Below are 14,535 nucleotides of genomic sequence, written 5' to 3'. Positions count from 1 at the left end.
AAGAAATGGACTTAATATGGGGAATACGAAACACACTTTTGGATGTGGCCAAGGTGGATGTTTGTTTTTCTTTGTTATGCATATTTATTATTTTTGTTCTCTCAGGGAAGAGAGGGAGCAGGGAGAAAAATAATTTTAAATATAAAATTTAAAAAGCCAGTTTCTAACTAGTTCAAAAAGTCAGTCTAACAGCTCATATTAGAATTAACAAGTAGAAAAATGATTTTTTTCATAATGCCAATGATAGTAAGTGATAGAATTTTATCTTCTACTCTATTGTTTTTCTACTTCCTACACTCTTGCATCATATAACTTTGATCTAATAGACAGATTCTATTATACTCTGAACTGTATTACAAAGTAATGCATTATTAGCAAATGAGATGTGTAAAAAAAAGTGTTAACACTTTGCTAAGTTGATGAGATCAAATGGTCTAATGCCATCACTTTACAAATGAAGAAACCAAGAGCCATTGAGATTACCTCAATGCCCTAACATTACCGAGATAGTTTCTGAGGAAAGTTTTGAATCCATACGCCCCAACTCCATAGCCAGTGGAGTTTCTGAGGAAGACTCTGAACCCACATCCGAGCCTTCTTCATAGTCAGTGCTCTTTCCATTGTACTATACTGTGTCCTTTACCTGCAATTCCTTCACCTCCAGAGTTGAATAAGGTCAGAGCAGTCAGTGAATGCTCCTATATAAAACTATATAAATTTCTCTGCAAAATAGGATAGTGCTGAAAATCTCCTTTACTATAATCTTATGGTGTTGCTTCTACATTTTTGAAAAGCAGTCAAATAAGTCCGTCAAAATGTTTTTGGGCAATCTAGGAATATCATATTGGAAATCAAATCACAGTGGCCCTCCATAGAAAATCAGATGTTAAAATTAAGTGAACAGAGACCTGATTGAAGTGCAACACACACAGAAAAATCATACTTCCATCATAGGTAACACCTTTTCCCAAATTATTATGTCAAAGGACAGACTATAAAATTAGGATAAACCAAAGGGGAAAAAAATGAGTGGCTGGATTTCAAGAGATGGCAAGATTTTTTTTTTTAAACCCTTACCTTTTGTCTTGGAGTCAATACTGTGTATTGGCTCCAAGGCAGAAGAGTGGTAAGGGTAGGCAATGGGGGTCAAGTGACTTGCCCAGGGTCACACAGCTGGGAAGTGTCTGAGGCCAGATTTGAACCCAGGACCTCCTGTCTCTAGGCCTGGCTCTCAAATCACTGAGCTACTCAGCTGCCCCCTAGAGATGGTAAGATTTTAAAGAAAAAATATTTCAAAGATAGCAAGAAAGGACAATATTCAACCCAAAATTTAATTCCATTTTGTAACTTTTTTAAAAATAGACTATAAGGGGGCAGCTGGGTAGCTCAATAGATGAGAGCCAGGCCTAGAGACGGGAGGTCCTAGGTTCAAATCCAGCCTCAGACACTTCCCAGCTGTGTGACCCTGGGCAAGTCACTTGACCCCCATTGCCTACCCTTACCACTCTTCTGCCTTGGAGCCAAGACACAGTATTGACTCCAAGACGGAAGGTAAGGGTTTAAAAAAAAAATAGACTATAGAACCTAAAAAGGCTTATTATAGACTCTGCTTCATTGCCCTTTTTCTTGCTCTAATCGGCCTGCTCCATTCATCTCTCATTTATTTTCATCCTTCAGTAAATTAGTCAAAAATGATTATCATGATTCTTATAAGAGCTCAGCTCCTATTTTAGTTGTTTCCCAAAGTATTTGTGAAATACTTAGACCTTTGTTTTTGTAATGTAGTAAGTTTCTACTGAGATCTAAAACACTAACCCCAAATTCCCTTGACAGTTGTGTTTTAAATGAGAGTGTTTTTGTTAGGACTAAGAGGTCAGATTCCTAAATTCTCTTCCCAGTTCATTACATCTTTAGAACCTGACCTTGAGAAACACAGTAAATGCATTTCAACCTTTTTTTTGCTTATCTGTATTATGGGATAACATTACTGATTCTTTTGCAAACACTTTGAAATACTCAGATGAAAGGCAATATAGAGATAAAAGAAAGTATTGTTGTTATTATGATGGAAATGAGAATAGATAATTTTATCCTAAATAATAGCTGACTTTATCTCTGGAAAGACTAAAAAAGCTCAACTGTCTATGGGAATCATGGGAGACAAAATGCAACAAATGCCTTATCTTCCAACCTATGAGTATCTTCTCCTGTGTACATTTTTGAGAACAAATATGCTGGGAAGTTACTATTTCTGTTGGTTTGAGGTTTAGAGAATTTGACCTATTTTATAGAATAATTTAAAAGGAAGCTTTAAAAAATTTCATTCTCTAAGCAAAAGAAAAAACTTTCATTAAAAATGATGTATATACATGTATACACATATATTTATGTGTTTGTAGTCACAGTGTCAAAATAGAATAAAAGAAGTTTGGTTGTTCATTGACCTTTCATTTGGCTATGTATAGAACACATTGCCCTCAGGCCCTGAACCATATTAAAAAAAATGAATGACTAACAAATACCATTGATTGAATACTTATGTGCCTGGAGTTGTGTAAATTCTGGAGTAAAGAAAACAAACAAGAGAGTCTCTGCAGTCAAGGGGTTTCCATTCTAAAAAGAGAAGACAGGAAATGAGTGTCCAGGGAGGAGAAGGGAAGTCAGAAAGAAGAGTGAAGGGAGTCATAGAAACTTGGATTAATAGATTCTTACCAAGAATTTCATTTTTCATTAGATTAATTCTCTCAGAGTTAGCATTAGAAAATCAAAATAGAGTCTGAGCCAGAGCTTGGTGGTGTTCACATGCCCAGGAGAAGGGCTGGAGGTGGGAACTCCCCAGGGAGTTCTTCTCCTTCTCCTGAGTCCCAGCAGCTGGCACTGACAACAGCTGCCACAGCAATGGGGTGTTCCAGCAGCACCCAGACCCAGTCTCAGGAGAGCAGCAGGCCGATGACCAAGACTAGTTCACCAACTGACTGAAGCAAAGCTCTTCAGATGGAAACACTTCAGTCCTATACAAAAATGAAATTTTCCTTGACAAGAAAAAGCAGTGTGCAGTAAAAGCAAGAGTTGATGCTCATGACAAAACAAGGCCGACCAATAACCTTGGAGCAAAAGGGACCATGGCTGTCATACCAGCAATTGATGGTGCTAATTTTACCTGTGAAAAAGGAAATGCTGGGGAGGCAGGGTCTCCTGGCTTCAGAGAAAGAGATCAAACGGAATATCTGAGATCAACAGATAGAGCTAAATATCCACAGGCACCTGAAGAGTCTGTGCCACCTACATCTGCTGGAAACAATGAACCTCCAGGAATAGATGAAAAGGGACAACTGAAAGAACCTGAACATGAGGAAATAGCTGGAAAGACCAAAGCTTCAGGAATGATAGAAAAGACTGACCAGGAAGAAACATCTGGAGAAACCAAACCTTCAGGAATGATGGAAAAGACTGAGCATGGGGGTACAGCTGGAGAGACTGAACCTGCAGGAACAATGGAAAAGAAGGCTCTGGTAACAGGTGAAAAACACACTCTTCTGGCAACAATTGAAGATAATGAAATTTCCAGAAGTACCGGAGAGGGACCAGCCTCTTGAACCTACTGGAAAGGATAGAGTGGAGAAGACTTAGCAGCTAGAAACAGTTGATGGAAATAAACCTAAAATAGCTGAAGGGACAGAGGAAAACATGAAGCCACTAATGGAAGTAGACAGGGAAACTCACATGAATGAAGAGGACGAAGCAATGGAAGGTGAGACAGGAGAAAGGGTGGAAATTGAGATGCACAGTGAGAAAGTAAGTGAGGGGTCTGAAACAAAAGAAGAAGTAACGGGAGAAACTGTGGATACTACTGCAGCCACAGAGATGGAGTTAACAAATAGCAAAAAGCAAGATCCAGATGCTGCCTACTACACAGATTCCTCTGTTCATCCTGGTCAGCTCTTTAAGTGAACATCATTTTACAGTGTTTTGACCTGGGGGCAGGGGGAAATAAGGCATCAGGACTTTACAAGGAATTTATAAGCTTTGATCAATGTTTTAAACAATTGCTACAAACAAGTGACCTTTCAAAGAATTCTTCAGAAGTTGCCAAAATACTCTGACAAATAGTTACATATGTATATTTATCGTTTAACTGCCATAGAGTGCCTTCTGCATGTTACAGATTTCTGTTTTGTGAAGATTTTTGTTTGAAATGTAAGTACATTTCATACCTTTTCAAATTTCAGTTAAGATCATCTCAATTCATTTTTACATTAAACAACGACTAAGGGGAATCTAGGCAGCACAGTATATAGAGTGCCAGCCCTGGAGTTGAGAGGACCTGTGTTCAAAACTGGCCTCCTGGTTGTGTGATCCTAGGCAAGTCAATTAACTGTCATTGATTAGCCCTTGCCACTCTTCTGTTCTAGAATTGATACTAAGATAGAAGGTAAGGATTTAAAAAAAAAACAACCCAAAAAACAATAACTACTAAAACTTCTTGTTTTAAATATTTAATCCACAGGAATACAAGATGGTGAAAGACAATTGTCATATTTTTCCTTATTTAACTGATTAGTGTTTTGACCCAAATTTTAAAATGCTAATTTGGGAGGTAGATGATAAGATATTAACAGAATAGTTACCTTTCCAGGAAAGGAAGCTTACACAATGTGATCTTTGACTTCATACTTTATGCAGCTTTAAAAAGAATTTTTAAAAAATCATTATCATGACAGAATCCCTATATAGCCATAGTCACTTATTTAGAAGCATATTTTTTTTCTGATCAATATCCAAAAAATTTATTGATATCAAGGAAAATAAAAATTTGCTGGACAAATTTCAACAAAAATCTTTTCATAATTGGTGGACTGAAAAATAAGTATTATGATTTTTTTCTATATGGATCTATGGATCTTCGTGAGGTAGCATTTCTTTTTTCCTAGCTGTGCTAGATGAAATGTAATTAAAAAATATAAAAGACTAGGTAGAGTAATACTGGTAAAATGTATGAAAATTTCTTTTTTTTTATCTTAAGGCTAATATGACTGCTAAAATTATGCCATAGCTTATTAACAAAATGCATGGAACCAGTGCCTGTATTTCTTTATTAAATTATCAGTCGTATAAAAAAAAGAAAATTAAAATAGAATTCCAGAGGATGAGTCAAGAAAAGCTTTGGAATGCTATGTGATCAATTTGCGAACAGACTATCAGTGTGTTGTGGCTTTAAATTATTTGTAAGTCCTACTTTACCTTGTATACTCTTCTGTTTTTAAAGCCCAGGTACTATGGCACTTGAATCCTATGTATTGGTTGGTCATGCTATGACCAACTTGCTTCATATTGAGTTATTCCCTAGTGGTATAACCTGATTGGTGTTCTTGCACAGATTCAATTATACTTATTCTTTTAAAAGCTTATATTAGACTCCCCCATAAGTCAGTATAATTTTCAAAATCCCAAACACAGATTTCAAATGAACTGGTTAAAAATTGTAAGTTCGTATTTCTATAATATTAAATATTTCAATATACTTTGTTTTCCTGAAGTAAAGGGGGAGTGGTGAGAGGGAAATAATTGATTGCCTTTTAAGAGGCAATGATTTTTTTTTCACTTATTTTCACTTTTTCAAGTTATAATTTCTCAGTACCTTCATTCACAATTTCTCTAGAATGATTTTTTATTTCTATTCCTAAAACATGACTTTTCTAATGAACAAGAATAAGATTTAGAAAGTTTCCATGTTTGACCATGAAAAATCAACATTGTCTTAGTTAAACTCAGTACTAATTTTATATTGTTACAATGGCCTATTTGTTTTATTATAGAATATTTTATTCATTTAGACTTTTCTTTAAACTTGTCAATGTTTCTTAAGGTTGATGAAGTTGACCATATTTCTCTGTCTCTATTGGCTATGAATCTAGGAACAAAACAAAACCATTAATGATTTAATATCATATAGAAGCTCTTTTAAAAAAATAGTCAGATCACACTTAACATAGAGCGATGTTTTACCTTTTATTCAATAAGACCATACTGTTGTCTGTACTGATAGGCCTAAGCTTTTTTTTATTCTTCAGAAAGTGAATTTTCCAGAAAAATAATTTCTAAGTATAAATCATTTGAGAAAGTTGGAATTTGATGAAAATAACATGATTAAAAGCTGGAATATTTATCTATGAAAGTCTCTGGATTCTCTAAAAGAAAGGCTAGCTATTATTTTTAGTATTATACTATCATGAATGAAAAATATGCTTATGCTTTGTTTCTGGTTTTTTTTTTTTCATTTTTTCCTGGATACACTTTTTTGGGAAAAAAATACTTGATTGAGCTTCTCATTAAGATACTCATATACTAAGATTAATGGTAGATTTTTCTTGATACATCACCAAAAATTTTAAATTGTATATTATTTCACTGATCGTGTTATGTTAATCATAAGCAGACTTCATATAATTAATGAATTTCATTTATTCAGGATGATTATATTATCACTGAGAGATAGTATCATGGTACATTGAAAGAAGTTATCAGATTAAAGAATGCTCATCTGTAATATACAATGGCTGTATTGCTCTGGGAAAATTACTTTTCTCAGTATTCTGGAAAACTCTCTAAAATTATAAGATAAAGGAAGATGCCAATATGTACTGATATAGGTATTTCCTCACCAGAATTCCCTTCATGGATGAAATTTCAGGTCTGGTCAAATGAGGATAATGATGATTGTTATCATCATTACATATCACCAAATAGTTAAATGCATTTTAGAGATGTTATCTAACCTATTTATATGACATTTCTTATGTAATAAAACCAGGCTTAAATATATTTATGTCCAAGATGAAGATGACGAAGAAATAGAAGTATGGAGTTGTAAGTGATTTTTATTTTTCAGCTATTGGGCTATTTATGTTCAGAAAATGGTATTTCTTCCATAACTGGAAAATAACTTTAATGGGTATACACTTAATACTTTTATTCTGTGCTTTATAATGATGATCAAACTTATCTCTGGATTATTAAATAGGGCAACCTATTACTGCATTGATTAGAAAACTTGTGTGATCTGTAGCTAGCTTTTGCAAATAGCTCTCTTCTACAACTCCTACAACTTCCTACAAACTGTAGGAAGATGGGGTTCAGAGTTTAGAACCCCTAAAGGAGGCATGAGACAGTTGGAAGCCTGTTGGACCAGACCTATAAAAAGGAGGAGACCCCCAGGCAAACTAACAGCCCTGAGTGGTGAGTGGTAAGGGTGGAAACAGAGGTAGCTCTCCATTTGAACCCCAGAAATTTCACCAGATTTTGCCTTAGCCTGATCCACACTGCTGGGTCTAGCAACTTAGGTCTATACCTGTCATAGCCTGCACTCTGCAAATTATTGAATATCATCCATCAATTAATATCAACAACAACTTCAACAAGACATCTATGAAGAAACATCAGCTACTTGGCTTCATCAGGCAGAAGCTGTACCAACTGAGTATAGAATTCCATCAGAGGCTTTCCCTGAAGGGAACTGCCAAATTCTCACTCATCTTGGTTTAGTCTTGAATTTCCCTGAATCCACAATCCTTCCCCATCAATCCTTAATTCCCCATATCATTAATCTATTTCTTTATTAGTTAATTAAAGGTTACATGTTGAAGAAACCGAAGTCATCTTGGTCTGATCCATCAACTCCAGAAGGATCCCCATATTGTCAAGCTTGGCAGTTGGGGAGTTTCTTTACTGTGAAGGGTATCATAGGTCTTTTACAAATCCTAATCTGTGATTCATCCCCTCAGCAACTGAAGATACTTATCACCTTGGCATTCATATCAGCTTAAGCCACCTTTAACATCTAAAGATATCTGATTATTCATCACAAGAGAGTCAGTGAGTTTAGGCCCTCCTCTATTAGTTCTCAAAAAGCCTGACTGCAGGGAACTGATTATACTGGCCCATCCTCCTCCAATCAGAGTGGTGAAGCGGCAGATCAGACAGCAGCTTTGAGAAATAATCCTAACAGATCTTAATATAGGAGACACCATGTTAGAGCAGAAGCCATATTCTACCCAAATGAGTCAATGAATAATTAATCAATCAATAAAAATAAAGTAGTGGATATTTGTATTCTGTAATCTTTTGGGGCAATTGACAATAAAGCAGCAAATGCTGAAAAAATTTATATTTATTATGAAAAGAATTATATATTTGTATAAGTATAATAAGTGTTAAATAAATACAAGGATATTAAATATAATGAAACTAGGGAGGAATACAGATGAGCATGTGTTCTTCTGAGAAATATGTTTTGTAAATACAGATCATGTCATTTCCTCAGCCTTTTCTCTCTGTTCCAAATACTTGTCTGTCTTTGTATCTCTCTCCTATTATCACTTAGCAAACTGTCCTCCAGTAAAGTTCATATAATTAAATTTTTCTACTCAGTGTAAATGATGATGGCTTTTTTATATCAACCTAGATCATTTTTTTTCCTCAAGAGGATCAGCAACTGATCCACTATCTTCCTCTCTTTTACAATGCCTACCTTTTTACTAGGGATCTTGACGTATCTATATATATAGTCCCTCAAAATTCCTAACCTAGTCATTCCTCATTTTCTTGAGTTTCCATGCTTATTTCATTGTACCTCACCCTAATGGATTGAAAGAATAGGGATTTTTACCTTGAAGAGGAGAAAGCTCATGGAGAACACACTTGTTTTGTTCAAGTATCTAAAAGGCTGTCATATGGAAGACAAGTTAGATTTAATTATTTTTGTCTCCAGAGGGTAGAAACAGGTGATATGATCAAGCTACAAGTTTAGGCTTGATGTCAGGAAATCTTACAACTAATTAGAAGCATCAAAAAATGGAATGCCTTAGGAGGTAGTTGATCCCCAATAATAAAGACCTTTAAGCAAAGCTGATATTGGTTATAAACAAATGGGAATTTTCTTTTGAATGTGACTATGATTATATGATTGCTAGTGTCTTTTTCAACTTAGAAATTCAATGTTTATCTTATTTATCTAATTTGAAATTTATCTCACTTGAAATGCCATTTTTATAGCACTGTTGTCAATAGACTTGTGGAATATAGGAAAAAGAATGGGGGGGGGGAAGAAAAGTTGAGCTTGAAAATTATATATTCTGTTGGTGTACTACATGCAGAGAGAGTTACCTTTTTTGCTCACATATTCAGGTAGGCTTGGCAGGCATGTCCTTGGAGTAGAAATGGGTACTTCAAAACATGACATCCTTTAAGGTATATCTCAAAAAGTTTGGCTATATAATACATTGAGACTTGAAATTTATTAAAAGGATTAATAAATGTTGGTTGTAGGGCAATTTCTTGGGACATAGAAGAAAGCTTAGGAAATTTTTGAAGAAAAATGAATGAAATTAAACCTATTTTCCTACTGAAAAATATTCACAAAAATATTTTTCATCTTTCCTTTAAAATTTTAAATATGCAACAAATGTACTTGAAATTCATGACTTAATATTCAATATTTATAGGCAATATGTTACTACCAATATTATTTGATTTCCTTCACAGAAGGCCTATTGATGTTATGTAAAATATCAGGGTTTCTATAGAAAATAGTGTTGGAAATCCAAATCCTTTCTTGTCTCTTTTTATCCAAACTTTATAATGATCAAGCAATATACTGATATCATTTTGATTCTGTAAATAGCCTTTAGCTAATGGAAAGAGAATCTGCTGACCAGCCTACATGAATACGTAACTCTATTTGGCAGTGATGTTTTTCAGTATCAATCAATTTTCCTATTATGAACTTGGCTCTTACAAATTGGTTCTTTTGAACCTGATCCTTTTTGTATGGACTGATAGAATCCCAACTTTGGAAAAAATTGCAATCAAAACCTAAACTCAAGGTGAAGATACAAGTAACCCTTGAAGTATTTTCCAAATGCCCAGCTACTCTTTTACTCTCAATAGTGACAGTAGTGTTCATCTTTTAAGTTAATTATTTTATCATTTCAGTGAGTTATATGTCTAAAAGTGCATACCGTAATTAATGCTTAAATTTTTGCAACAATATAAATGGCTTTTCTACTGGTTGCTAGCTTGAGGGTTGCACCTTCATTAAATTTTCTTGAATAATTATTACTTACAATGGAAAGGGCTTTATACTATAAAGACATCTTGGTAGAATGGGTAGTAACATCCAATCACTAAAGAAAGAACACATTATATGAGTTAGGAAAAAAGAGGCAATATGATGTATCACTTCTTATATAAACAGTGACATCTAGAGCTGTCATTAGTATTCCTTAATATGTGAATAAGGTAAAGGTTATCATCTGCAGCAGATTTAATGGATTGCATTAGAATTACAGCAAATGACCCTTGCAGGTCCTTTAAACTTGATCGATCACAATGTAATTGTCAAGGCAGGATAGCAATTAATTTTCATTAGGCTGGGAAGTCATTAATGCTTGTTGTTGGGTAAAATGGCCATTAGGTTGAAGTGGAAAGGATTCAGTCATTTTTTAAAATTCAAAAAGTTCCCTTAATTCACCAATTCCATATGTGCAAAGAGAGTCTTACATAGCTATCAGTATCCCCAGGACTTAAAAACTAGGAAGTAAGAAGAAGGATGGGAATCCTACTCAATTTATATCAAAAGGCAATAGAGATACAGTTGACACAACAGAGGCAGGGGGAAAGCAGGAAAGACATATTTAAATCACAATATTTTTGGATGTTTCATGTGTAATATGCATGATTTGAATTCACTTTTCTACTTTAGCAACTTGTTTCTCTGAGAAGAAATTGCATTTATTAGTGACCACTTATTTTAATCTCAAATCATAATATATGGGCTAATAAAGGATGCTCTTTCCACAGCTTTTTTTAAAAGTGCAACTGCTTTTCCCGAAGTCCAGATTGATCCAGAAGAGTCACGATTATTATTTATTAGATATATATTAAAAGAGCAATTTTTCAGAACTTCTAGAGGCTTCTACTATAGTAATTCCCTGATGATGATGATGATGATGATGATGATTTAAACAAAGGAATCCACTCAAACTAGCCCAATTTAACATATACACATTTACATAAAGGACCCAACACCAGAATTACAAATTCTTTGAGAATATGTAAGTTTTGAAGGCTAACTTCTTAAAATTGCAAATTTTCATTTGTTGGAGATTGAAATGGAAAAGTTATCACTCTCATGCCCCAAGCAGACAAACTGACTATTTTCTACAAATATTTGTTTCTTTGGATTGATATTCAAGGATAGTTAGTCAGTCAGTTACATATTGATTATTATGCAAGGTTGTTTGGAATACAAAGATTAAAAAATAAACATAGATGAATAACATAAAGATGAACAATACAAACTGTACAGATAAATAATGTAGAGGATCTACTGAGTTAAACTGTGTTATTCAAAAATTATCTAACTAGTTTAACAAAAGTTCACCTAAAAATAAGGTCATGCTTTAAATGGAATTTCATAAATAACATTTTACTTAGTATAAAATACTCACATATTCATGTATTATATTTCCTTTTAAAGGGGTTGAAAAATGAAGGTGACACATTTAAATAAATCCCAAACCCTGAAAGTTCCTCATTCCTCCATTTTACTTTCCTCTGGGATGCTATAAATTGCCTCTTTTACTTCCTTCTCATCATCATTCAAAAAGAGTTTATGATAGGGCAGTACTCTTTTCATTAGAGAAGGTGAAAGAGTTTTAGAGGTTAGGGGAAGAAAAAAAGCATAATTCAGAATCTCACTTATTGCTTCTCATAATCAAATATGATACCCAACTCACATATCATCACCTCTTGCTTACATTTAATCTTCATGACAACTGCCTAACTTTTGCATTAAAAATGAATAAATGGCGGAGATTTTAGTTATTAGAGAAATTATTTTTCTCAATTTGGCCAGATGTTTCTCTCCTCTAGATGTTAATTTGAATTAAGAGAAAGTGTAGTGAAAACGGGAAAGGATATAATCTGATTCATTGGCAGCCAATCAGAATTTGCAACAATGACAGTGAATGAATCAAATTCAGGAAGCTTTTGTTTAGGAAATGCCTTTCAAAAATTAGGAAGAAAGAATAAACAGTTTTTGAAAGAAGAAATCAAAGCTATACATAGATAAAAAGGCTCTAAGTCACTACTTTTTAGAGAAATGCAAGTCAAAACAAAAGAGGTACTATCTCACACCCATCAGTTGGCTAAAATAACAAAAGGGCAAAATGACAAATGCTGGAGGGAGTTTGGAAAAAAGGAGAGACTAATACAGTGTTGGTGAAACTGTGAACTGATCAAACCATTTTGTAGAGCAATTTGGAATTCTACCCAAGGAGTAATTAAACTGTGTATACCCTTAGACCCTATAATGCTATTGCTAGATCTATTTCCTAAGGAGATCAGGGAAAAAAGGAAATATCCTCTAACTTCCAAAATATTTATAGCAAATCTCATGCTGGCAAAGAGCTGGAAATTGAGGGGATGTCCATCTTTTGGGGAATCCCAAAACAAACTGTGGTATAAGATTGTGATAGAATACCATTGTACTATAATGGGAATACTATGATGGGAATATTAATTAAAAAAAAAACAAACTTGGAAAGGACTTTAAGAGATGATGAGTAGTGAAATGAGCAGAACTAGGAAAATATCATATATTTAGCTATAGATTTAATATTTGAGGAATAACTGAGAAGTATAACAAATGACTTTCAGTGCAAAGATCTTTGATTTTATCCAACTTTGAAATATATCAATGGATCTATCTCATGGCCTTTTTGGTTTTGAACTCAAAGATGCAGATTATAGCTCATCCATGCCTTTTTATTTTGTGTGATTTCTTTTTATTTTCTGTGAACTTTCCATAAAGAATTTATCAAATCAATCAAACAAGCAACTGGAAAATACTTATGGAGTGAAAAAATATGAATTAAACCTCTTTAAGTACCTACTCTATGCAAAGCTAGTTACTCTGTGCACAGTTAGCAGAGTGCTGGGCCTAGAGTGTTGAAGTCCTGAGTTTGAATCTCTCCTCAGACACTAGCTGTGTGACCCTGGGCAAATCACTTAAACCCTTTGTCTCAGTTTCCCTCTCTGTAAAAATGTACCGGAGAAAGAAATGGAAAACCATTGTAGTATCTTAGACAATAAATCCTCAAACAGGGTGATAAAGAATTGGACACAACTGAAGCAAGTGAATGACAAAATGGAATGTAGGGATGGGATTAATATATATTAAATCTTGTTAGGTAGATCATAACCAAATTGTAAAAGATTTTAGATGTTATATAGAAGAGTTTCTATTTTACTGTAAAGGTATTCGTGATGTTCATGGACCAAAAGAGTAAACTATTCATATGTATACTGTAGAAAAAATGCTCAAACAGCTATTAGAGCATGGATTGCAGAAGGCAAAGACTTGAAACAGGGATATTAAGGAGAAGATTAAAGTGATAAAGGCCTAATCTAAAATTGGGGTAGTGTGAGTAGAAAGAAGAGGGCAGATGCATGAAATATGATTGAATTAGACTCAGTAAGATTTGTTGTTTGACTGAATATGTGTGTTCAGGGAAGAGTGAGAAGTCATGAATAATTTCAAGATTGTGAAATCTTGGTAATAGTGCTTCCCCTTAAGGAAAGAGGAAATTTGAAGGAGGACTTGTGTGGTATTACATACAATGGATTTTATCTTGGATACATTATTTTTTTGTTTGTTTTTTATAAGATTTCCAGTTGGAAGAGCAGCTAAGTGGTTCAATGAGCTACCTCATTGAGCTCAAAAAGCCAGCTATTACCAAAAGACAAGGATTTTAAAAAAAAAGACATATTTGGTTGGAAATAGATAGTAGTCAGGTGACCATATAGGACTGGAGTTTGAGACAGACTTAGGATGGATTATAAATTCATTAAGTCATGTGCATAGAGATAGTGAAATCACATATTTGGAAAACTATAATTTTTTAAATTAGTATCTATTTCATGGTATACAGAGATGTACTTGGTCTATCCATTTTTTAATCTCTATTTTTTCCTTTTTGCTGGTCAAACTTATCTTTTTTGATGTACTTTATACTTTTCTTGAACTTTAAAATCGTCGTTAGTATTGGATTACAACCACCTCACCGCTACTGTGCATCTTTTCATTACTTTTGCATTACCTCTGATTATGATTCTTCCGAAATCATGGAGTGCCATGATTTGTAACCAGATAACATCCCTGAAGTAGCATCCAATAGTAAAATGACTTAGAGAATCTAGGTTCAAATATTGTTTTTGGTACTTCCCAACTACTCCTGTGACCTAGGGTATAATGTTTATGTTATTAAGGTTTCACTTTCCTTATTTTTTTTTTAAACCCTTACCTTCCATATTAGAATCGATATTATATATTGGTTCCAAGGCAGAAGAGTGGTAAGGGCTAGGCAATGGTAGTTAAGTGACTTTCCCAGGGTCACACAGTTGAGAAGTGTCTGAGGTCATATTTGAACCCAGGACCTCCCTTCTATACATCTGGCTATCAATCCACTGAGCCAC

The 14,535-nt window shown here is 34.2% G+C and overlaps 1 pseudogene; it reads left to right on the top strand.

Moving 5' to 3' along the window:
• The first annotated feature begins 2,898 nt into the window (after positions 1-2,898).
• LOC123249997 lies at positions 2,899-3,951 on the top strand (annotated as a pseudogene).
• The last annotated feature ends 10,584 nt before the right edge of the window (positions 3,952-14,535 follow it).

Source organism: Gracilinanus agilis, chromosome 5 (assembly GCF_016433145.1).
Source record: "Gracilinanus agilis isolate LMUSP501 chromosome 5, AgileGrace, whole genome shotgun sequence".
NCBI lineage: Eukaryota > Metazoa > Chordata > Mammalia > Didelphimorphia > Didelphidae > Gracilinanus > Gracilinanus agilis.
Note: the sequence above shows the minus strand (reverse complement) of the source record. Positions and strands in the feature narration are given on the sequence as shown.